The 25,708-nt window shown below is 44.7% G+C and overlaps 1 long non-coding RNA gene across 1 annotated transcript in view; it reads right to left on the bottom strand.

Annotated features, from left to right (window-relative positions):
• The window catches only part of LOC123252011, a 35,398-nt gene extending 9,789 nt beyond the window's left edge, over window positions 1-25,609 (bottom strand). Inside the window, exons 1-3 of the long non-coding RNA XR_006506526.1 lie at window positions 25,521-25,609; window positions 24,163-24,292; window positions 15,208-15,340 (exon numbers count right to left, since the gene is read on the bottom strand). This is a non-coding gene — a long non-coding RNA (uncharacterized LOC123252011). The remainder of the gene's footprint in view (window positions 1-15,207; window positions 15,341-24,162; window positions 24,293-25,520) is intronic.
• Between the last annotated feature and the right edge of the window lie 99 nt (window positions 25,610-25,708).

Raw genomic sequence — 25,708 nt, 5'->3', positions numbered from 1 at the left:
ACCAACAGTATCTTTGGGTGGATGGACTTTCTTATTATTAGCAAAACAGAAATCATCTATAATAGCAGGAAGACTTCTACAAGTCCTTGAGCTAAAACTTGCATGAAAAATGTCTTATAGTACCTTCAGGGTACTATTTTCCCAGTTTTCAATAAAACATTCTCTTTAATTGTTGGCTTTTGATTGTGGTTCTACTCTCTAGGCCACTCCATCACCTGCATTGGACAACATAAATTTCAGGGGCTGAAGGCCCTGCTTTCTAGAGGTCTATGGAACACAATACTATCTGGTTAAGCACCAGGTTCACAATTCACACTTGGGTAAGTTACCTCTTCACATCTGGCTTCTATACAAAATGAATCTCTATGGTCCTGGCCAGCTCTAAAATCATGAATCTACCCTAACCCTTCCACAAACAATGTAAAGAGCCTACTTTATGTACAAGGTGCTGGGGCTACAAACATCATGACAATGACCATAATGACATTAGCACCAGCAGCAATAATAATAACAATTATTATTATTATATTATGTTATAATAATAATACCTAGTGTTTATATAGAACAAGCATGTTCTAATGGGTTTCTCGTTTGGTCCTCACTACAACATTGGAAGGGAGGTACTATTATTAAAACTGAAAACTGTCCATTTCCCCATCACAGAGCTTCCTTCCGTTCTACTGGTGTTATTTTTAAAATTAATTAACTACTACGTTCTTATTTTCTATAAAGTTTATTAATAACCACTTTAAATAGGAAAGGTAGATAAGGATAGATTTAAATTCCCTAACTCTAACTCTGTCTGACCACCTATAGCTCAGCCTTGCAAGATTCTCTGTCAGTTCTCCTTTCTGCTCTGGGAAGTTCTCACCCAAAAAGACCTAGGTGGGCTCTACCCAAACCCTTTTATCATGTAGATAATGGGATGGACTGGGTGGGCAATCCAGGAGGGGGGAAGAGGATGAAATTCCCTCTGCACACTGGCAAGAGACCACTGCTAACAGCCAATTAAAGTAGATAAAAAGCAACAGAAATCATTTCAAAACGGAAGGAGTGCTAAGTGAGAGGTCAGTCAGTCAAGTCTTACGTCCAAAGTTTGCTGAAGGTATCCCAAGAGCTGGAGGAATTGTATGGGAGAGGAGACCCCCTTATAGAGACTAACCAGCAAACTAGTCTGAAAGCAATCGAGAGTATGTGAAGGAGAGCTATAGTAAACAACACTGGAAAGGAAGCTAGGAGTCAGATGGGTAAGCTTTAAAGGCCAGACTAAGTTTCATTATATTATCAACAAAACCCAGCAGGAAGAGATAGAAAGAAAAATACATTCAAAGTAGCTAAAGAATATATAAAAGATTTTAGAGGTCCCCTGCTGAGGCATACACCTGGAAATATATGAATACAACTATAAAATACTCTTTAGAGAAATAAAGACAGACTTAAAGAAATTAAAAGAATTAAGTGTATATAATCTGGCTGTGCCAACATAATAAAAATTACATCATCTAAATTAATTTACTAAGACATGTTAAATCACCCAAAGAATCACAACACAGTGCTAGAAAAATAATAGAATTCATCTAAAAGATCAAAATCGGGGGCAGCTGAATGGTTCAGTGGATTGAGAGTCAGGCCTAGAGAAGGGAGATCCTGGGTTCAAATCTGGCCTCAGACACTTCCTAGCTGTGTGACCCTGGGCAAGTCACTTAATCCCATTGCCTAACCCTCACCACTCTTCTGCCTTGGAGCTAATACACAGTATTGACTCCAAGACAGAAGATAAGGGTTATTAAAAATAAAAAAATTTTTAAAAAAGATCAAAATCTCAAGGATCTCAGGGATAATGAAAAGGTTACATAAAGGAAAGGGGTTTAGTAGTAACAGATTTCAAAATACATTACAGAGCAATAATTATCTTGTTCTAGTTTTAAAAACCGAAAAATTCATCAGTGGCAGAGATTAGGAGGAGATTCAGAAGCAAACACCAGAAGAGTGGTCCAGAAACCCAAAAATCCTACTTACTGAGGCAGACTCAATATTCAACAAAAAATGCTGGGAAAACTGGAAGACAATCTGGTAGAAATTAATTTTAGACCAACATATCATACCATATACCACAATAAGTTCCAAATAGATACATGACTTAGATAGATATAAAAAGACTGCTATATTTAGCAATTACAGGATCATTGTAACCTTATAAAGAATTATTTAAGGGCAGAGATGGTTTTGGATGCCAAATTACAAGAAAAAATAAGTAGAGAAATAAGGAAATAGAGACAAGTGTGGACAATATTTTCTAAAAGTCAGGAAAAGAAATCTTCCTCTTATTTGTGGTTGTGCTCCATAAGCTTCTTAAGGGCAAGGATGGTTTACATTAGTATTCCCAACATGGTACCTAGCACATGGAAGGATGCTTAATTAAATGTTTGTTGACTTGAGAAAAGCTGGAGGAAATGGCAAGGTCCCTGTTAAGATTAGATAAATTTGTGGCTTCTGTGGCCACAAGCACAGATGTAGCTAGCACCTAGGTCACAATAATGATGAGGGTACAACCCTGTTGGCATCACTAGCCCTCTCATCCTCACAGAAAACAGAAAGGTAATGGCACCTTCAAGGCAGGGCCCCAGGAGGCCTGAACACCTACTATTTCATTGAGAGCAAAGCTTGATTTGTCAACAATTCAAAATGGTCCTTGAAACTGGCTCCAGAATTGATATAAAGCTATGTCTACGTTGAGGACAAACTTCAGTAATTAAGGTTCTGCCTTCGGGCTGCGAAGCTAGAAACCATCCCAAGTGCTTTCCCAGTGGGCCCCTAGTCAGTTGGAGGTCTCTAAAACACAGTCAGGACAACATCTGGGAAAAAGACAAAAATGTAGTACATTTGTCCAAGTCTGTCCAAGTCCTTGACTCTTCCCAGAGCACTAGGCAAGAGATGGTAGATTCCCAGTCTAGGGCATGGTGGTCACCACCACAAAGCTTGGCACATCTCTCCTTCTGTCCTCTCTCCTCCAACAACCGACTCACATGCACACATAGCAGATACCAACTGATCCTAAAAACAGCATTACCTGTTTGTCTGGATGACTTTTTCGAGTTTTCCATCCCCTTTCCTAATCAGCACTCCACGCTTGTCCCTTCTATTTCCACAAGGTTCTTGCAGACTCCTAGATCCACCCCTGACCTATCATACAATGATCACCTTTGTCCAGACCCTCATCTCTGTCCAGTAATCACCAGCAACGCCACAGGAAGAGCAGACTCTGAACCCTGCTTTCAGTCTACTCCTTGCACTCATGCAGGGAAGTAACTCTAGAAAGAAGGGGCAGGCAAGCCACCTTCACTGAAATAGCAAGGCACTATAAGAGAAATGAGGTGGCGTGTGCCAGGCCAGTCAAATGGCCACCAACATACCCCATGTGGTCCAGATGAAGACAAGTGTAAGAGGGAAAATTAGGTATTATAGATATATTTTTAAAGTGTGGCCGCCAGGAATCAACAATTCAGGTTGATTCCGTAATTAAATCAGACCCAAGTGATCATCAGGTTCAGGCAAGTTTATTTACAATCAGGAAGGCAAAAGTATAGGAATAAAGAGAAAAAGGAGAGTCTAGTCCAGGCCAAAGGCCTGGACGGAGAGAGAAGGTTAAAAGACTAAAGAAATGAGGCTGCAAGCCACAAGGCCTAACAGCCAGTTGGGCTTGTGCCTGCTTTAAGGCAGAGTTTGGAAGCGGCCCAGCTAGGCCAAGGAAGCCAGCCTAACTTACCCACATGACAATACAGAGTGTAAGCGTTCTGTGGTCTCAGGAGATCCTTCAGCACCAAGTTCAAGGTTGGAACTGCCTCCACAGGAAGTGAGTAACATACTTAAAGAGATAGTGTCCTTCGTCACTTCCTGTGGGTCCACCTCTAATTCAAATGGACAAATGGCAGTCTCTACATTGATTTGGACTGCCCTTTGGGCAGTCCCTTGTTCTAGATTTGCTACTCATTGTCACGTGTGGGTAACTCATCTCCCCTCCCCACTAAGGAAGGTGAGGATTACATCATTTCTACCCCTAGGATGGGCAGATTTTTGACTATGAATGGGCTCCAGCTAATTCCATTTACACACAAGCCTAAGAGCCCGGGGAAAAGCAGTCCCATCTGCCCCTCAAGTCTAACAGACCTAGTCCCAGCCAGCTCCCACAGCCGTCACTGAAGAAGAGGTCCACCATTCTCAACACCAACCACAGCAGATGAGCAGTAATACCCAGAGTGCCAGGATAAAATTCCCACCCCCTCACCCATTCTGCATTCAGGTTAGCCCTTGTAGCCATCATCCAGGGAAGCAATCAGGGAGGAGAAGCTCTGACAAATCTCCTGCAAGTTCTCCCTCCTACCTCTTTTTGTATCCCCAGGTCTCAGGGCTCTGAACAGGACAAGCTCTTCAGAAGAAAAGCTTTTTGTCTTTCGTTGCTTGTCTGGTCCCTCTCCACTCTGATCTATCCTAAAAACTGAGAGCACTCAAGAGGGGCAGCCAAACTGACTTTCTAAAACTCAAGACTAACTATACCACGCCTCCACTCTATGAGCTACACTGGCTCCCTACTACTTTCAAAACCATAAACTCTTTCAAGTCTTCTCTTCATTCCCAGACCCTCAATATGGCAGAATGAAAGCCCTTCACCATCCCTGTCACCCTCTCCTGAACATCTCCAAACACTCTTTCCTCAAAGACAATGCCCAGGACTAAACCTGGTCAGTGCCCTGAGTAGTCTATACTCCCAGCCTACCTAGGCATCCATAATCTGAATTTCTCAATGAAGCCAAGAGCTCATTTGCTTTCAAAGTGGATTAACCTTAACAGTCAATTCTCACTGAGCTCCCACAGGGTGTCATCAAGAAACAAGGTGAGGGCAGCTAGGTGGCTCAGTGATAAAGCACTAAGCCTGGAGTTGGAAGGTCCTGGGTTCAAATCTGGCCTCAGACACTTCTCTAGCTGTGTAACTCTGGGGGCAAGTCACTTAATCCCAAATGCCTAGTCCTTACTGCTCTTCTGCCTTGGAAGTCATACTTAGTATTGCTCCTAAGACAGAAAGTTAAGAATTTTTTTAAAAAGGAAAAAAAAAAGCAGGGAATTTGAGGAAAGACAGATTTTGGAAGGAGGGTCGTTTTAGACAAGGTGGGTTTGAGAAGCTAGTGGAGTTTTCTGGTAGAGATGTCCATCAAGCAAATGGAAATCCTGGGTAAGAGCTCAGGGAAGAGCCCAGAGGGGAATACATAAGACCCGGAAATTGCTTGCCAAAGCCAAATGGTCACTCGGGTCTTGGGAGTCAGTCATAGACCAGAAGTGAGAATGGAGAGAGAAGACAGCCAAGGACAGAACCTTGATGGGTGCTAGAGCTAGCAAAGGAGAATAAGGAAGAGACAGACAAGTAAGAGAACCAGTCAAGAACTGAGAGCACTGTCCCAAAAGTCAAGGGAAGCAAGTTAGTTTACTAGACAAGAGGGTTCTACAATGACAAGTATTACTGTAAGGAGGAAAAAGATGAGGACTAAAATAGGCCCAAAACAGACCCAGGGAAGGTCTCTTCTTTTTTTTTTTTTTTTTTACACCAATGGAGGATGGCACTTTCTTTACAATGAGAGTTGCCTAGAGCAAAGGTGTCAAACTCAAATAGAAGCTGATACCTGCTGCCAAATACTGACTTAGAGCACCACAAAGTAATATTCAGTTATTGTGTCAAACACTGCCCAAGTCTCTTCTGGTCTCAGTTTTGCTACCTGTGGCCTAGAGCACAATGAAGTGACTTGCCCAGCACCACCTGGTCGATATGGGTCAGGTGTGGGCCTTGATTCCAAGTCCATCTGGCTCTGAGGCCTCTCCACTAGACTGTCATGAGTAAAGTGGGGATCTCAGAGAGTTAAGTAAAGACAAAAGCCAGATTCCCGGGGCCACTGAGGAGTGACCTAACTGCACTAAGAGGAGAGGCAGATTAGGAAAGTATTATGGGCCCAGAGGAAGGAGTCTAACACCATTCAAGCTTAAACTCATTTTATAGATAGAGAAACTGAGGCCAGAGCCAGTTAAAGCAAATTGCTCAACATAAGCCCAGAAGCTTGAATCAAAAGTTGAACCCCAAATTCATTATTTTTTCAATGTAACATTTTCCATCTTCGCACAGACAGTAATAACCACCACAGCTCCTGAGGATGAGTCACACAGTGTGCTCAGTGCTGAGGACTAGAAGAGACCCTGCCCTCAGGAAGCCTATTTGCTACTGGCAGAAGAGAAGCAAGGGGCAGGGAGGGTGAAACTGGAGGAGAGAGCAGAGCTGAAGAGAGTAATGGAAAGGGGACACAAGAGTCCAGAGACAAGAAGTCAGCCAGACTTTATGAAGTCCCTCATATGTGCCAGGGACTGTGGAAAGGCCCCAGAAAGGCCCTGCTCTTGAGGAGTCTCACCATCTATTCTGGGAAACAACAAGGGCTTAATATATGCTTGTTGCTGGGCAAAAGGAATGCCAGTTCAATTAAATGTGACAAAGACAAAGCTCTTGGGGTCAAGCATTTGGAGACATCCCCACCACCACAACCATTTGACATAACACATTTTTAAAAAACCCTTACCTTCTGTCTTTGAATCAATACATGTTTGTTCCAAGGCAAAAGAGCAGTATGGGCTAGGCAATGGGGGTAAAGAGACTTGCCCAGGGTCACCCAGCTAGAAGTATCTGAGGTCAGATTGGAACCCAGGTCTTCCACACTACAGGCCTGGCTCTCAATCCACTGAGATACCTATATTGCTCCCCTCTCCCTTAGAACAGGCCACTTCCTAAATGTCCCCAACTTTCCCCTTTCCAGATAAGAAAAAAGGGCTAGAGGGACATGGGGGGGGAGGGGGTCAGAATTCCTTTAGGCAGGATAGTCCCTATCACCTTCAACACTCTTATGGCTATGAGGTAAGATTGGCATGACAATATATAACTCAGATCAAATTGTTTACCCTCTCCAGGAGGGGGAAAGAGAGGGAGACAATTAGGATCCTATAATGTTGGAAAATATATGCTGAAAATTGTTATTACATGTAATTGGGAAAATTGAAATATCTTTGAATTAAAAAAAAAAGACTATAAGGTCACTGTGGACTAAGTTGAAAAAAACAAAGGATGCAGAGTCAGCTTTTGTTTGTCTTTTTTTCTTAAATAAATTCTACCACCTTGGTAAGGTCCAAAGAAAGTTTCTGGCTCCCCAAGACAACTATTTGCCCACAGGCATCTCCAAAACCTACTTTCTTTCAAGATATTCCCCCAATTCCTACTTTTCTTCCTATGTTCTACAGCAACGTAAGCTCGCAAAGAGACAGGTATAAGGGCATCATATTGCCTGCCTTCTCAACCAGTGGGGAAAGGGCTGGTGGAAGGGAATTAAAAACTCAAAAAAAAAAATGATCATAGGACAAAATTTAATTGCAAAATTAATAAGCAAAGGATCTCTAAGCATCACCTCATTTGCAGATGACAGTGTCTCACCATGCCCATCACTGTTAACTCTGTAGTCCTTTGAGAATTCTTTCCCATCCTCACTCTGGTCCTGCCTTTGGGCCTCACCTGAACCTCCAGCCCTCCCCGCTCTATCCTGCTTGTCCGCTAGTTCCAGGTTCCCTTGCTTCTCCCCCTATCTTGGCCATTTGGCTGACCAGTTCAAATATACAGAGGGTCCTCCTGCTGTGAAGTGGCGGCCTATGTTGATAGGGAAAAGAATATTGGCTCTAGAGAATATGCACCAAGGAATCTGATTGAGTCTGATTATCCAGTAAGGTTTACCAATCCACAATCAGAAGCAGGGAAATGAAAGAGAAATGTCTGTGAGCACATGCCTCATCTACTTCTGAAGTCAAAGGAACCAAGTTTACATCTTGCCTCTTCAACATACCATGTGATTTTGGGCAAATCACTTAAAGCTAACTAGTTCTGTTTCATCATCTGAAAAATGAAGGGGGTAGTCTCATTCTCTAAGGTTCATTCCAATTCCAAACTCAAGCCCTCCATTTATGCTCATGAGCCAATTCCCCGTTCCTTATTTCTGCCTCATCTTGGCTATCTCTCTATTCACTAATACAACCTTTAACCCCATGACTAACCAGTTTTTTCTTTTATAGTCAAATAGCCAGATTCCTAAAATACAGTAAGCTATGCTAACTTCCAACCCTTTGCAATCTAAGTTATGACCCTAGCAATGACCTGATCCAGTTGTCCAAAGGTTACCACTGACCAAATTAGTACCAGACTTACAAAATCAAAGAAAGGATTCAAAAGACATAAGCACTTACTGCACTGCAGAGCCCTGGGTAAGGTAACAAGGATCCAAAGACAGAAACAAAAGAGACAACAATGTCTGTCAAAAGAACACAAGAAAAAGGGCAGAGGAGAACAGGAGGCAGTGACACTGAGCAGAGCAGGAGAAGAAACAAAAGAGTCTAAGAGCTAAAGGAAATATTCATTCAAAAAAGCAGATTTGAGAGAAAGTGTTTTTAAGGGATGTTTGGGAATTTTCTGTGAAGTATCTTATCATAACAAAATATTTCAATGTTTGAAAACTTTATTTTAAAGCTCTCTCTTTTAAAACACTTGCTGGTTTCTCACTGATTAACTCATATTTACATATTCTTACAAAACCCCTCAAAACAAAGGTTACCAACTGGCTAATATGACAAAAAAGGGAAAAAGGGAAATGCTAGAGGGGATAGAGATACTGATGAATGGCTGGTCATGAACTGGACCAGTTATGTCAGCCTGGAGAACAATTTGGAACTGTGCCCAAAGGGTTACAAAACTGTGCATACCCATATGTATGAAAATATTTATAGCAGCTCTTTTCATGGTGGCAAAGAACTGGAAATTAAAGGAATGTCCATCAATGGAGGAAGGGTTGAACAAGTCGTGGTAAATAATTGTGACTGGAAACATTATTATACTGAAAGAAATGAACAGCAAAACGGTTTCAGAAAAACCTGGGAAGACTTCTATGAACTGATGACAAAGTAAAGCATGCAGAACCACCCACAGGCTCATTGCACATAGTAGCAGCAAGATTTTATGATGATTGGTCCAAGAACGACGCAACTACTCTGATCCATGACGATCCCAAAGGAACCAGATGAAAAATGCAACCCACCTCCCTAGAAAGAGCTGATGCATTCTGAATACAGAATGGGAGAGACTTTTTTCTTTTTTTTTGCAACATGGCTAATATGGAAATGTTTTACATGACTTCATATGTATAAATGACAAACGGCTTGCCTTCTGTCTCTGTCCCTCTTATCCTTGCTCTCCTCTTGGTTCAATTCTAATGGGATTCATTGTCACTTCTTCCTCTTGGATCTTTTCCTCCCCTCTGGCTCTACCTCTACAGTTCTAATGCTCCACAGACCCTTTTCCTAGATAATTGGCTATTTCTTGCCCCTACAAATGAGTGTCTCCAAACTCTGTCCATGGTCTCTCTAACTCTCTCCATTCTCTAAGTGAGGGGGGTTCAGTCATCTCTACATCGACTTCCAAATTTTCATCTCCAGCTCTCATCTCTCCTTTGAAGTTCAGGACCACATCTCCATCTATCTGCAGAACATCAACTGGTTGAGCCACAGGCACCTGACACTTAACATGTCTAAAAGGGAGATTATTATGTCACACTCTAATCAGTGTCCTCCCCCACACTTCCCAAGACCTAGACATACTGCAGGGCTGTTTGGAGCTGACATACTGTTCTGTTGAATCACGTTAAGCCTGCAGTCCGCTAAAGGGTTTTAGCTTTCCCTCATACAAATTGCAATCTAGCCATGCCTCCACTTTATAGAGTGGATCTTTTAAAAGCAGTCCAACAAATACAGCCAATGTTACAAAATTGTTGCTCTTTTCATCTTGCTTTTTTAGCCCATTGTTTTGGATTCTTCTAGATACTTTTGAACCCTTATCAGCCCTCCAACTCTTTGGGTGCTCCAGGTTCCTTCAATATCATGTAGTTTCCATTTTTCCTCAGTTCACCCCACTAATGCCTCAAACTTGACATACCCAAACCAGTAATCTTTCCTCTGGGCTCACTCTACTTCTGTTCAGGGTGCCCTCAATGTTCTGGTCACTCTGGCTCCCCATCTCAGACTGGCCCTCTGACTCTTATTCCATTCAACCAGCTGCACAGTACCTCTCATCCCTTCTCTCCATTCACACAGTTTGAGGCCCCTTTCACCTCTTCTGGGGCCTTCTCACACTGAATCCTAACGGTTCCCCTGCACCAAACTTTCCCCCTTCCTATGGTACATGTTGGACATGGCACTCCCACCCATTCTTATCAATCTTCAATGGCTCCATACCCCATGGAGAAAGAACCAAAACCTCCTGACTGGCATTCAAAGTCATCATAACAGTCTCAGCTCACCTCTCTAGCCTTACTTCATTATTTTCCTTTCTTCTTGCTGTTTCAATCCAAATGGACCTGCTATTGGGGACAACAGGTAGCACAGTGGCTAGTACCAAGAGGACCTGGGTTCAAATTCAGCCTCAGACATTTCCTAGCTGGGTGACCGCAGGTAGGTCATTTAACCCTTCTGTCTTAAAGTGTTATAAAACAGAAAAGAGTTTAAAAAATAAAAATAGATCTGTTAATAGCTGCCCAAACCCAATATTCCACCTTTGGTCTTTACAACTGTATAAGGGGACACCAGTGGTGGGAGGGGGGAGGCCTCCTCCTCACTCTGCTTACAAAATCCTTGCTTTCCACCACGGCTTAGTCCAGAAATCTATCACTCCTGCCATGAAAATGCACCTCCACCCAAATCCCTGCCTTTCTGCCCCTACCTCAAAATACCTGTTCTAAATCGGAGGTAGTACATCATTGCAGAACTTTTAATGTGTAGATGTTTAGGGGGGTTTCTGTTTTTTATAAGCTGCCAATGGTCCATTTTAAAAGTTTTTCCAACAAAAAAGCATCACTTTACTATATTATACTTTCTTGTTTGCAGAAGAAAACTTTCTTAAAGTAACCATAACCAAAAACGCTTAACTGTGCACATACTGTAACCAGAACACCTTGAGAGCATTTACCTCTTCATAGAAATTCTTTGCTGTTAAGTCTTAGTATGGTCAGAATTCAATTATTGCCACAACTACTCCAAATTTCTTTCCAGTTCATGTGGCTCATATAGCTCTTTTGGATTGAAGTTTAGGTTTCCATTCTATTCAAATGATTATAATAGCTTCTAAAAGGAAATGACTCGAGAGATTTCTATAGTTCATACTCCTGAAACAGGCAAAAATAATTGAAGGAAAAGAAACTTGATGCTGATAGGATTATAGAAGAACAGGCATGCATCTACATAAATGGTAGAACTGTATTTGAGTATTATCTGATAACAAAGAATAAAAATTACAAAAGTTATCATCATCTTTTACCAAATAATTCCATCATTGTGAATAAACCGAATTATAAAAACAAAAAACTGGCTGGGCTACATATACCTATAAAACTCTGAAAACCTAAAACATAATATACTATAATGTAAACAGCTGACAGTTTTAAGCTATACAAAGAAATTTGGGAAATGATTCATGAATGATGCAAAGATAAGAAAAAAAGCACAAAACCAGAAGAATGGAATAAACAAGAGAAAAAGTGAATGAAAAAAGAAAGGCAAAAGAACCCTGATGAATAGTTAATGACTGAAAAACTGTTGCAATACCTCATACACTGAAACTGATTTGAATGTGAATGGTTTCACTAAGCAATTTTAGTTGGTTGTATCTTAAGTTAATGCTAATTTTTTAGCAAAATATTAAAAACAAAAACAAAAAAGTGCAATAGATCAAACCATTTTTATATTAGCAAATTAAATCAATGAAGAGTCATGGCCAATGATCCAACATCCTTCCTAGCTAACCTAGTAATCAAGCAACATTTGGTCATGCAAGGGTCCACTGGAAACCACCACTTGGCCACTCAGTGCCAAGCCAAAGCATCCCAGGGAACTGTGCATGAGGCACAGTTCTCCCAAATGGCTAGGAAAGAGTCCAGCCCTTCCTCCCTCTCTTGTCTCACTGTCTTGAGAAGACATCTGGTGACTGAGTAGAGGAAGACCCACAACTTTTCAAGGCCCAAACAATGTCCTATCCCATGAAAAGTCAAGAGAAGCCATGGGGGAGTGGACTTAAGCTAAGACAGCCAATTCCATGGGGCCATCCCAGAAATCTGCAGCAAAGTAAAGACCTGCCTCTTCCACTCTGGCTGCCCCAGGAGTGCACCCAAAACAATCAAACTAGGCCAATCTCCAAATCCAACTCCTCTGCTTCTGGGAATCTTTGACTAGAATTGACTATTCCAGATGCTCAAGACAACACCAAAGCACCACAATGGCAGAGCAAAGATCACAAAGGAGCAATTTCCCCCAACTTTCTCAGTAATAGATCAGAGCCCATGGCCTCCCTATTCCACTAATTTCACCTGCTACTCGAAAAAAGCCAAAACAAGCTCACCAGGAGAGGGAGAATAGTCCTCTTCAAGATAAACCTGCCAAGTTCAAAATAAAAGATCAAGTCAACCAGCAACACTGAATCTTGACTCCCAGAGCTGAATGAGCATTTTCTGCAGATGGCATGATGGTAGACTTAGAGAACCCTTAGATTCAACTAAAACTTAACTGAAACAATGACTTTAGCCAAACTGCCAAATACAAAATAAATCCATATAAAAATCAGCATTTCTGTCTACAGCAACAAAATGTAGCAGGAAAAGATAAAAAGGAAAATTCCATTTAAAGCAACTATGGGATAGATAGAATACTTGGGAGTCTCCCTGACAAGACACATTGGAACTATGTAAATAAAACTTCAAAACACTGTTTGTGGAAATAAAGACCTAAACAACGGGAAATGGTCATTTTTCAAAAGAATCAACTGAGCTGATATAATAAAAAATAAGAAAATATTTAATTTACTTCATTTCAGTGTCAGACCATACAACCAAAGGAACACATTACAGAAGGAGAAAAGAAATTGTACATTCATAAATTCAAGGATCTCAAGGGAAATAATGAAAAAGATGTGAGAAGGAAGGCGACCTCTCCTACAAAGCTATAATCGACGCTGCTTAGTGTCCCCAAAGACAGTAGGGCTGGGCTGGGAAACATCCAACTGAATTAGATTGAGGCAACACCTCCTATCACGGTCTAAGAGACCCCCAAACAAATCCACGACTTTGATATAAAAAGGTCACATCATAAACAAATCAGAAGACCAAGGAAGAAATTACTTTTCAGATCTATGCGATGGAGGACAAGGGCCTAACCAAAGACTTGGGAGATCACAGAAGAAAAAATGCATAATTTTCATTATGTACAATTTAAAGGTTTTTACACAAATTCAATGAAGCTAAGAGTAGAAGAGAAACAGTTAAGTTGGAAAATCTTTGCAGCAAATTTCTCTGGCCAAGGTCACATTTATATATAAAGATTTGATTCAGATTTTAAAGTACCATTCCCCAACTGATTAATGTCCAAAAAATATGAATAGGCAAGGTTCTCAAGGAAAGAATCCAAGCTATTTATTGCTACGTGAAAAAAATGTAACAAATCACTAATGATTAGAGAAATGCAAATTAAAACAACTCTGAGATTCCACTTCACATTCATCAGATTAGCCAAGCTGACAAAAAAGGAACACGGCAAACATTAGTGGAGCTTGGAGAAGGAAAGCTATCTGGAACTAGTCCCCAAAAGTGACTGACCTGTGCATGTCTTCTGCCCAGAGACATCAGACTAAGGCTATAGCCAAAAAAAAAAAAAAAAAAAATCAAAGAGGAGGGAAAATCCCATAAAACAAAAAAGTTTGTAATTGCAATGACCAAGAAGAGCCGGAGAAAGTACCCCTGCCTGCAGCAAAGAGGGAGGATCACACAGTGAGAGCATTTTATACACTGCCTGGTTCAGTATATACTTGGTATTTTGGGATATAGGTGGTCATGTCAAAACAAATAGTGTAAGTTTCTAAGAGACAGTCTTTTACAAGTCTACTTTTTTTACATAGAATTTTATCAAACTTGATTATCTAGTTTCCAAAATAGATTTGAAACTGTAAATTAGAAAGGAGTGAAAAGAGACCTGTGACAGCAAGTCTGACAGAAAGGGAGAAACTAATCAGCCACGTAAGAAGCCCAAGAGCTTGGGGCTGCTTTCCTGTGGTACAATCGCTGAGGTATCTAATGATACCCCTGAAACATGACAAGGCTTCAACCCTTCTCCCTGGGAGTCTCCAGTCCGGCAGAAAGGTGACCCCAGAGACTCCCTGAAGAGCACATGCTCTGGCAGGCCCTGACAGACTGGAAAGGTCCCCTCAGGGACAGGCTTGGCTACAGGGATTGCAGGCCCAACCCAAAGGGACAGCACCACCCAGCAGGTCACCGGGTCATTCATTTCTCATGAAAACTCATATAATCATCTGCTAATATGTTGGTGTTCTAATCTGCTGGAATGATGGTGGCATCCAGAGCTAGCAAATCACGGATCTTAAAAATCTAAAAATGGGGGCAGCTGGGTAGCTTAGTGGATTGAGAGATGGGAGGTCCTAGGTTCAAATCCAGCCTCAGACACTTCCCAGTTGTGTGACCCTGGGCAAGTCACTTGACCCCCATTGCCCACCCTTACTCTTCCACCAAGGAACCAATACACAGAAGTTAAGGAACCAAAACACAGAAGTTAAGGGTTTAAAAAAAAAAATCTAAAAATGCCTCCAACTGGGGAAGTTTCTTCTAGTGGATATAAATTTCCTTCAAAATCATTACCAATTAAAAAAAAAAAACCCTTACCTTTTATCTTAGAATTGATTCTGTGTATTGTTTCTAAGGCAGAAAAGCTGTAAGGGCAAGGCAATGGGGGCTAAATGATTTGCCCAGGGTCACACAGCTAGGAAGTGTCTGAGACCAGATTTGAACTCAGGACCTCTGGTCTATAGGCCTGGCTCTGAGCCACCTAACCGACCCCAGTTTTTTTTAAATGGAACCACACAATCTAAACCTAGACAGCACAGTGCCTAGCACAATGGAGGCAGTTAATAAGGAGTTTGTGGAAATGAGTTTTAGAAGAAAGTAAGCTTCATGTGTGTAGAAGAGCTTGACCCTCTGGGGGGAGAGCGATACTGACCAGAAGTCAGGTGAGAGAGAGCAAGCATGGAGATGCACCTACCTTCCTTCATTGCAGAAGCAGGGAATTAGGGGCACAGGATCAAGCATGCACTGGCCGAGGTGACCGAGGTGGGGTGAGTTTGGCAGAAGAGTTCCTCCTTTTCTCCTTTAAGTGTATTCAAAAGGACGGCTTGCTGGGGAGGAAGGGAAGGAAGCAGGAAAATAGTCAGAAATGAATGGGATCCATCAAAAAGATCATTTTTAAATGGAAGTTTCCAAAACAAGCATTCAGGCCTTCCTCATCTTTCACCTTAGACTCCCTCAGTGGTTCCCTTCCTTCAATACCTTTCTAGCCAACATGCCATAAGTTCTACACCAATTTATAAGCCACGACTTGGGTAGTTTTTACTCAGTTCCTAAGAGGCACCAGAGTCTGGAGAACACTATCCTCATGTCCTGGCTGCTACTGCTTTAAATTCTGCAAAGCACTTAACATCAACATCTCAATTTGGCCTGTGACAGAGGGAAATTTGAGACACACAGACTAATGGATTTGTTCCTAGTAAATACTAGAGGCAGAATTTGAACCCAGGTCTTGCTGATTCTGCTCAGAGCTCTATCCTGGGTCTCTTCTTCCCTATTCTACTTCACCTGGGATCTCTTCAGTACTCATGAGCTTAATGACCTTCTATGCTAAGAATTCTCAAGTCTCACCTTTCCTGCCCCAACCTCTCTCTGCTGACTTCCAGTCTCAACATCTCTAACTGCCTTTCAGACATCTTGTACTAGATGCCCAAGAAACATCTTAAACATGCCCCAAACTGAACTCATGATCTGGCCTTCCCCTCAAGGGCTTTTTCTTTTCCTGTCAAGGACATCCCAGGCCCTCACAACCCAGAGTCATCCTGGACTCCTCATTTCATCTCTCATCATCCCCCAGTCCTGCCACCCCCATCCAATAGGATGCCCATCAATGTCACCTCTGCAATACCTCTCAAACATGCTGCCTTCTCTCCTCTGACACTGTCCCACCCTGGTAGAGACCCTCATCACCTCAAGCCTGGACTACAGCAATAGCTAACACACATGACTCCCCCCTCTGGACCATCCCTATTCAGTCACCAGTGATTTTCCTAAAACCAAGGCTGACAATAAAAGAGTTACCATTTCTAGAGCACTTACTGTGTATCTTTTTTGAACCTCACAGTAATCCTGGGAGGCAAGCACTATTATTATCATCCCTATTTTACAGATGAGGAAACTGAGGCAAAAGGAGGTTAAGTGACTTGACCAGGGTCATGTAGCTAGATAGTGTCTAAGATAGCCCCCACCCCAACTACATACTCTTCCTGGTCTTCTTACCATTCCTTATACAAGATCTTTCCTCCACATCTCTGTCTCCTGGCTTCCTTCAAGCATCAGCTGAAGTCATGCTTTCTCCAAGAAGCCTTTCCAGCTTCCTTTATCTTAGGACCTTCCCTCTGAGACTATCCTAATTTATTCTCTGTATCTTGTTTTGAAGCAACCAGGTAGTGAAAGTAGATAGGGCATCAGGCCTGAATTCAAATCCAGCCTCAAACACGTCCTAGTTGGATGACCCTGGGGAAAGTGTCTGCCTCAGTTTCCTCATCTGTCAAATGGGCAGGCAAAGGAAACAGTCAACCCCTCCAATATTTCTGCCAAGAGACCCCCAGATGGGGTCACGGAGAGTTAGACACAACTGAAAAACAACAATATATCATCTGTATACAGAGTATCTGTTTGCATAGCATCTCCCCGTTAGACTGTGAGCTCCTTGAGGGTGGAGCTGTTTTTCAACTTTCTTTGCATCCCCAGAGCTGGGTGCCTAGTGGGCACTTACTAAATTTTGCTGACTGACTTCATGCTCATTGATTCGAGCTAAAGTAGCTGAAAGAAAAGAAAAGAAAAAAGACAAGGAAACAGTTCTCCAAGCTCGGTTCTCCAAGAAAGCAGTGTTTATGCAATGGGGATGAAAAGGCCCGGGGACATCCTCAATGCTGGGGTACTGAGTTCAGGGGACAGCACCCAAGCCAGTCTGACTGGTACAGAAGGCGTGGAGTCCACTGCACGTTAAATGTCACGTGAGGAATTTATTTCACATCTTTGAGTTCCAAGTGAGTCAACTGAAGTTTCTTGAGCAGGAGTGTTTTCTGGTCAGTCTGGACTTCATTTCGGCAGCTATAAGATGAATGGAGAGACTGGAAGCCCAAAATGAGTTGGTGAAGAATGCCACTGACGAAACTCAGCAACTGACTGCTTTGGGTTTGGCTGTGGCCACCTGAGATGGTGGCTCTGGAGTGGTGGGAAGAAGACAGAAATGGCCAGGTTTGGAGGAGGGATGAGATGAGTTCCATTTTGGATGTCACTTCAATGGAGATGCCTACAGGACATCTCCAGGCAGCTCAGAAGGACAGTGTAGTGTAAATCTGGGAGTCATCTGCAGAGAAGAGAAACTGAACTCAAGGTAGCTCAGGAGTCACTGAGAGGACAGAGAAAAGAGTGTGGGGAAAGGGAAGAAGGTAGGAAATGCAGGAGGGAGGATGAAAAAATAGGAGGAAGAAAAGAAACAAGGGAAGGAGGGAGGGAAGCAAAGGAAAAGCAAGAGAAGAAGGGAAAGAGGAAGAGAGGGAGAGAGGAAAGAAGGGGAGAAGGGGAGAAGGGAGAAAGAAAACACAGAAGGGAGGGGAAGAGGAAGGAAACATGGGAGAGAGGGAGGGAGGGACAAGAGGACAGAGGGAATCATCAGAGAACAGGGTCATGGCAAATCAGGGAAGACAAAGTATCCAGGAGGGAGGCTGTCAGTGTTCAAGGCCATGAGATTTGTAGTTGCTTGACAACTGTTTACTAAGGGACTACTACTAAAAACATCGTCTATGCCCTCCAGGAGGTTACTTTCTACCAGGAAGACAACATGAAGATAATAGGTGGGGAAAAGCCTGTGTTTACAGTAAAAGGAAGGAGGCGGTAGTGGTGACTGCAGTTGCTGCTTTTCCTTGTTTTCAGAGAAGGTGAGTGAGCTGCAATGAAGTGAGACAGGGATGCACAAAGTCTCTTTTTCCAGTCATCGATGTCCAGGGGCAAGCCTAGGCGATGACCTTGGGGATGAGAGGCCCTGAAAAGGGCTCAGCAAGGCCTCCCCCAAAAGGTGTTGGTTGTCCTTGAACATTCATAATCTCAGAGGGAAGACATTGGGGGGCAGAGGGGGGTGGGGAAGGAAAGACAGGGAAAGGCAAAGTCAAAGGCAGGAGTTGAAGCACTTAAAACTCTTCAGATTGGGTTGACAACTGTCTTTTCTTATGTTTTATGTCAATTTAATTCTGCTTGTGCTCTCAATTTTGTGAAGGAAGCCAATAAAGCTAAGATAGGAAGGGGAGCACTTCAAATGCCAGGGGCCATGCATACAAAGGGAGACACATAGGAGAGGGATGAGTGTTCTATGGAAGGGGCAAAAATCAGTCAAGGAGGTAAAATATAAGAAGCCTGAAAAGGTGTAAAGGGCCCATATGACAGGGAAGAGGGAGCCACTGGAGTTTATTGGGTTTAAGGAGAGCTACACTTTAGAAAAATCATTTTGTTAACAAATAAGAGGAAGAGATCGAGGCAGGAAGGGAGGCCTTTTGGTCTCGGGACCCTTTTACCCTCTTAATAATTCCTGAAGACCCTCAAAAGCATTTGTTCATGCGAGTTACATAAATAAAAAATGCTATCATGAAAATAGATTTGATCCTTTGGACCCCCTGAAAGGGGGTTCCCAGGCTCTGAGGTCAACAGGCGATGAGTGGCCCCTGTGATGGGTAGTGGCGAGGAAGGTGGGTGTCTGAAGGAGGGCTAAGCTTGGGGCAGTGGTGATGCTCTCTAGGAACAGCCAAGTCAGGAAGACAAAGGGTCTGAAGGGAAAGAGAATGACTTGTTTTGGACTGGGGGAGGAGGAGATGCCATGTCTGCTTTGGGATGGCCAAAAGGCCCTACAGAAGAGGTCAGGAAAGAAGAAAGAAGTAAAAAAGAGGGTGAATCACAATCAAAATAATAGAGAGGAAAAAGAGCAGGTGACCAAGCCATGGGGGGGAGGAGGGCACCTAAGGCTAGAGGGACCCAGATGAAGATCCACAAAGCACAATGAGGAGCTGTCATCCCAGGAGAAGCAATATCCAAGAGGGGGATTGGCAGGGGCCAAGGCAGTAGAGGCCAAAAAGAAAGAGGCTCAGGAGGAGGTCTGTCTGAAAACCTGGGAAAGAGGTCACAAGACCAAAGGATCTGAGATACAAAGAAGAATAAACAAAATCTGAGCAATTCAAGGCTGGGGCATAAGAGTAAGCCATAGCACCATTCTCAAGCAGCCTGTTCGCAAGGAAAGATAGAAAATGAAATCCTTCCCAGTATATGAAGACAGCCTAAGGTGCTCCTTTGTCAGGAAAGGGTACTTTACACACATGATCACACTCAATCCTCAGAATAGCCTTGGGAGTGCCTAGAGAAGAGAGGTCCTGGGTTCAAATCTAGCAAATCCCACCGTGTGACCCTGGGCAAGTCACTTAACCCTCACTGCCTAGCCCTCACCACTCTTCTGCCTTATACATAGTATTGATTCTAAGGCAGAAGGTTAAGGGTTTGAAAAAAAAAAAAAAGAATAGCCTTGGGAGGGAGGCTCAATGATTACCCCCATTTTACACTTGAGGGAACTGAGGCAGACAGAGATTGATTAAGTGGCTTGCCCAGGGTCACAAAGCTAAGGGTCTGAGGCTAGACTTGAACTTGGGTCTTCCTGGCTCCAGGACTAGCACTCCATTCACTGATGCCATTGAACCTTTGACCTCAATGATAAACAAACTCCCAGGTAATGAAACTTCTGCCAGTGCAATTTAGCACCTTTTCAGCAATTTAAGCTTCTGAGCTGGAGTCCTTGGAATTTTTTGTCAGTGACGTTATTTTTAAATGCACAAAATAAAGTTTGCAAGAATACAATGGAAACCAATGTTATCAAATTAAAAATATCATTATGTTTCTCCTCCAAGTTCCATGAGCCCTCAGACTCCAGGGTCAAATTCCAGCCGTAGGCAGTGTGCCCTTAAGAGGCCTAAGCTCCCACAGCCAGGAAGTAAGAGGTGGGCTTTAAACTGAGTTCTTCCAGTCTGAGACCAACTCCCTCCCTCACAACTACCCTGCACTGTCTAATTTGCAACTGGCACATTCATTTCATGGGCCCAGCTGGGGGAAGTTGCCCAGAACAGAGTCCGTTGGCGTGAGATGGTTGTGGCCCTATGCTCCTAAGGAGTCAACAGGAATAATAATAATAATAAAACATTCATTTCTGCACAAAGGAAAGCTAGTAAAGGTGGCTTAAAAAACTTCTCTGATTGATTTACTCTTTCACTCCACCTATCAGCATTATCTCCCACAGTATGAATCTCTGAGGTGAACTTGGGTGGAACAGTGGATTAGAGAACATGTGGCCTGAGAGTCTGAAGATCTGAGTTCAATTCCTCAGCCAATGACTAGCTGTGTGACCCTGGATAAGTCATTTAACTTGTATGCCTCAGTTTCCTCATTTCTAAAATGGGAATAGTAATAGCATCTACCTCCCAGGATTGTTATGAGGCTGAAATGAGATTAATATTTGCAAAGAGCTTTTAAAGTACTCCAGAAATGCTAGCAAGCTAGTTAATGAGATTTTAATTATAGTTTCTTCTTTATTCTCTCTAGCTAGACTGAAACTCAAAGAAAAGCTCTCTTAACAAACTGTGACCCAAATGGGTGATGAAAAGGACCTAATGCTAACCTGGGCTTTCTATCCTTGTGAAAGGTCAGTGAATGGGTCCATTCCCAGCACAGAATGGAGAAGATGAAATGAAAAAGCGGCACCATCACCTTCCCCAAGTAATTTTATTAATGGGTTTGGTTTAGGTTTCATTCTTTAAGGAAGGGTTATAAAATAGAAGAGATACTCAATGTGGGTCCAGGTCTTCAGTTTGGCTCCTGCTTCTGCTGCTGACAATCTGGGATGACCCTGAGCAAGTCCCACTTCTCCAGGACTCAGCTTCCTCATGATGAGATGATCTCTTAAGTTCCCTCCAAATTCTAAAATCCTACATGGAGCTCCCAGATCAGACCCTGAAGTACAAAGACCTCAAGGGAACAAAAAAGGGGTCCCAGGGGCCCCTGCAACATCAGAAACAAACCATCAGCTATTTAGAGGAGGATTTGAGTCTCTTCGAGTACTTCCATAGCAGAGGACATCAGTCACTGATAAATAACTAATGGCAACATGTCCATGTGCTCCTGAGCATGGGGATTTCTTGGGGTTCTCTCCCCCAACAGCCAGTGTTTCATTGATGCCTGCTCAGATACTTGACAGCTTCGGGTACAGCATGTCCCAAGTCTTTGGACGGCTTTAAAGATGGCACTAAAATTCTGGGACTAATTACAGCAGTGAGGCTGAGGAGGCGGCATTAAGAGTGGAATACCACCACCAAAGTGGCCCATCCTGTAAACCGTCCCCTCTGACTTCTGAAATGCTTTAGGATCTTTATAGACAAAGAATTGCCGCCAGGTTCCTAATATTAATAATATTCCTGCTTTAAATACAGATCTACCTGGATAAAACACATGCTTGATGACGGCTAGATGTGATTAAAGCTCAATCAAAAAGGGCGGACCTAGGAATGAAGAAGACCCACTGGGTATGGACCAAACTATGGTGAGATCCAGAGGCCAAATGGAAGTGACTTATCTAATCAGGGACAGGAAATCAACACTGAGAACCATTTAGAGTAAAAGGGTCCATGGCAAGCAGATAGAATTGGATTTCTTAACACCACTCACTTTTCATCAACCTCATCAACACCCTCCATGAACAGGGTAACCCAACCTTTGGCTCCCATGGCCAGTCAGAGCAACTCCAGGAATCACACAATAAATCCAGCAGTGCCAGTTGCAGGAGCCTGCTCAAACCTGAGAAGATCCTTCACTAGGAAAAACAGCCTCTCAGCAGTTTGGATGGGAAGAAAAAGTCCCAAACCCATTGGGAATGGGCTTAGGAGGGAAACCCTCCAAATCCAGTCCAGTCACCAGAGAAGAAGCCAAAGCCAAGTACGCGCTGAACAGAGGAAAAAAAGAAAGGAAAATCCGAGACTCTCCCAAGATCGACTCAAGTGATCCCGTTTGCCCATGCTGCTCCTGCCTTCCTGGGACCTCTACAGCCCAGTACACATCACCTTAAGGAATCCACCATTTGGGGGAGGAGGGGAGGGGGGGGGGAGAAGCAAACACATAAGCACAAACTCTATATAGAATAAATAGGAAATTATTACCAGAGGGAAGGCACTAGAATGGGAGGGGAAGGGGGGGTTTGGCAATGGGCTGATAGGAAGCCGGAAGCCAGAGGTCCAGAGGTCCTATGTCAGAGAAAAGAGAAGCCTTCCAGGCATGGGGGATTGTCAGAGAAGGTGTAGAGCTGAGAGATAGAGGGTCTCAGCCAGGTCAGGGAAAGGGAGGGGGCCAGGTTAGAATAGGCTTTAAATACCAAGCAGAGAGCTTTACATGTGATCCTGCAGGCCCTAGGGAGCCAATGGAGCTCAATGAATAGTTGGGGGGGAGAGGAGCCCCTAAGATGGCACCTTTGTTTTAGGAAAATTACATTGGTGGGGGGCAGCTGGGTAGCTCAGTGGAGTGAGAGTCGAGCCTAGAGACAGAAGGTCCTAGGTTCAAACCCGGCCTCAGCCACTTCCCAGCTGTGTGACCCTGGGCAAGTCACTTGACCCCCATTGCCCACCCTTACCAATCTTCCACCTATGAGACAATACACCGAAGTACAAGGGTTTAAAAAAAAAAAACAAAAAACAAAAAACAAAATTACATTGGTGGTTGAATGGGGGATAGATTGGTGTGAGGAGGCTTGAGGCAGGCAGACCCAACATCAGGCTATTATTGCAAGAGTGCAGGGGTGAGGGTCCACTCTCAGTAGGTATCTAATAAATGGTCAGCTACCCTTATTCCAGCCTCCATGACCTCCCTCAATCTGCTCCCGGTCCCTCATTATCCCCTCCTTATGGAATCCTCATCTACTTTTAAAGTTCAGGTCAGCCCCCTAGCCCTCCTTAAATGTTCCTAAAGCTTTTGATCTGCCCCAGTACGCTCGTCCCTAGATACAGGATGTACTAATATCTAGGTAGCCAGAAAGCAGAGTAGAGAGTGCTAGCCCTAGAATCAGGAGTCTTCAAGTTCAAATCCAGCCTCAGACACTTACTGGTGACCCTGGGCAAGCCACTTAACACCAAACAGCGTGACTCAAGTTTCCCTACATGTAAAACAGGGATGAAAATAGCCCTTGCCTCCCAGGGTTGTTGTGAAGCTCAAATGAGATTTCTGTAAAGCGCTTTGTGAAGCTCAGAGGTGCTAGAAATGCTGGTCGTTTATTATCCTTAACTCAATCTATAAACATCTTGTATCTTCCCCACACAGTATAAACTGAGAGGGCAGATTCCTTTTTAGATCTGTCTCTTCTGGCGACCAGCAGAGCCCCTCAAACCCAAGCACCTAATGCTTGCAGAACTGAATCCAGACACGAATTCCCTCCACACTCTCCTCAAGGGCTCCCTAGGTCTCTTCCTTGAGGGCCCCAAGGTCAGGGAACTCTGTGCCCACTGAGGCAGCCCAGCTGGGTTCTGATTCTGACACCTCCTATTTTCCAGTTCCTCCCTTCTGGAGGCCCACAGAGATGGTCCTTTTGCATTTATCCTCAGCAACTAATGCTTACTAGGTGGGTATCAAAATCCACAGAATCCAAACCTGCTTTCCACACCTTCCAGAGCACTGGGACTCAATCAGATCAAGCTAGGAGATCCCTGAAGTTATCTCTGGCTACTTCCATTGTCACTGAAGCAACATCCATACACAGGGGTTTGGAAACCAGCGGAGTGACAAGGGCCAGGCCTGGGGTATGGGAGGTCCTGTGCCAGCTCCGACCCTTAGGAGGCGAGCGGTGATGTCCTGGACTTACCTAGTGAGTCTCGGAGGCAGCAGCAGCGTAAGGAGAAGGAAACTTCCTAACAATCACAGTTGTCCAAAAGCAGATCTGGCTTCCTCCAGGCCAGGTCCTCCCCCCAGCAAGCCTGACTCCTTAGGTGACTCTGTAAGAGGAGATTCCTGCTCAGACACAAGCTGGACCCAAAGGGGCACTGCCACAACTCATGGACCATTGGGAAGATATAGAATGCTCAGGGGTGCAGGCACACGAGGCACAGTGCTGCCAGGCACAGAGGAGGCACAGTGCAAGCCCTCGTCCTGTCCTAGCCAATGCTAGACATGGGGTCTAGTTTCCTGGTGAATGTGCCATCCAGGTCTACCCCTTCCTCTAAAACCCTCAAGGGCTATAGACAGGTGACTTTACTGGGCATGCCTCAGCCTGGGCACCAGGAATCCTCTGGCTGGGGGAGAATGACCTGACCTTCCTCCAGCACCCCACTTTTAACTCGGCTCCTGAGAAGGGCTGGCAGAGGCACTTGGACCCGGGGTCAGCCTTCCTGACCTTTGTTCTGCTCCTCCCTGGACACTGTCAGAGGTGGCCTGGAAAAAAAGGTCTCCTTCCTTCCCACACCTGCGAACCTAACGCACCTCTGACCTGGCCCTGAAATGAGGGCTGGGCTTTGCCTTCTTTGGCAGAGTCCTCCCAAGCCGCCTCCTCAATGGGCGCTCTGCTGGGCACCGCTGGACCCTCGCCAGCCTAGGACCGGACGTGGGCAGCCCAGACCCCTGCCAGGCTGGTGTCAAGCTGCACTAGGAGCAGGCAAGGCTCAGAAACCCCCAGGGACACCTAATCCACCCCACCCTACCCACCCCAGCGAGGCTAGCCATGCCTGCTGCCCTCCGAAGTCTCAGTTTCCCCTCTTACAAAAGGGTGGGGGTCGGAAGGGGATGCCCCAGGGTGAGGGAGTCCCTCCAACTCTGTGCCCCGGCCCCGGCCCCGCCCCCAGGGCAGCCTCGGGATAAGGAGTCAGGGGGCGGGGTTGAGCGCCCCCTCTCCCCACGGAAGGCAGGGCTAGGTCCGGGTCCGAGCGCAGCAGGGGAGCAGCGCAGGCCCCGTCCTCCAGGGCCTCCACTGGCCGCGCGGCTGGATATTAACGTCATTAATGGCTACTAAGGAGGCCCGAGGGAAGACCGCCGGGGTCCGAGATAACCTTCCTCCCGTCAGGGAGGCCTCCTGCTCCCCGCGCTCCCTGCTCCGGGCCGGGCCCGGCCCGGCCTCCGGGGCGCCTGACTGACGGGGCGGCTCCAGCGGGTCCCGCGCCCTCCCGCCCCCGGCCCGGCCCGGCCCGGCCCGACCCTGCCGCGCGCACTCCGACCCGCCCGCCCGCTCACCCGGCCCCGCCGCTGGCTGCGCTCAGGCGCGAAGCGCGTTCCCCGACACCATCCGCGAAGCGCCCAAAATGGCGGCGTCCCCAGCCAGCAGGCCCGGAGCTCCCCCCACTTGGACTCCGCCCGCCCCCGGACGGCTTTCCCCCAATCACCGTCCAGGAGCCGCCCCCAGAGTCACGCTCATTGGGGGG

Source organism: Gracilinanus agilis, chromosome 6, assembly GCF_016433145.1.
Source record: "Gracilinanus agilis isolate LMUSP501 chromosome 6, AgileGrace, whole genome shotgun sequence".
In the NCBI taxonomy this organism is placed as follows: Eukaryota; Metazoa; Chordata; class Mammalia; order Didelphimorphia; family Didelphidae; genus Gracilinanus; species Gracilinanus agilis.
The sequence above is the reverse complement of the archived record's forward strand: the minus strand, read 5'-3'. Positions and strand labels throughout refer to the sequence as shown.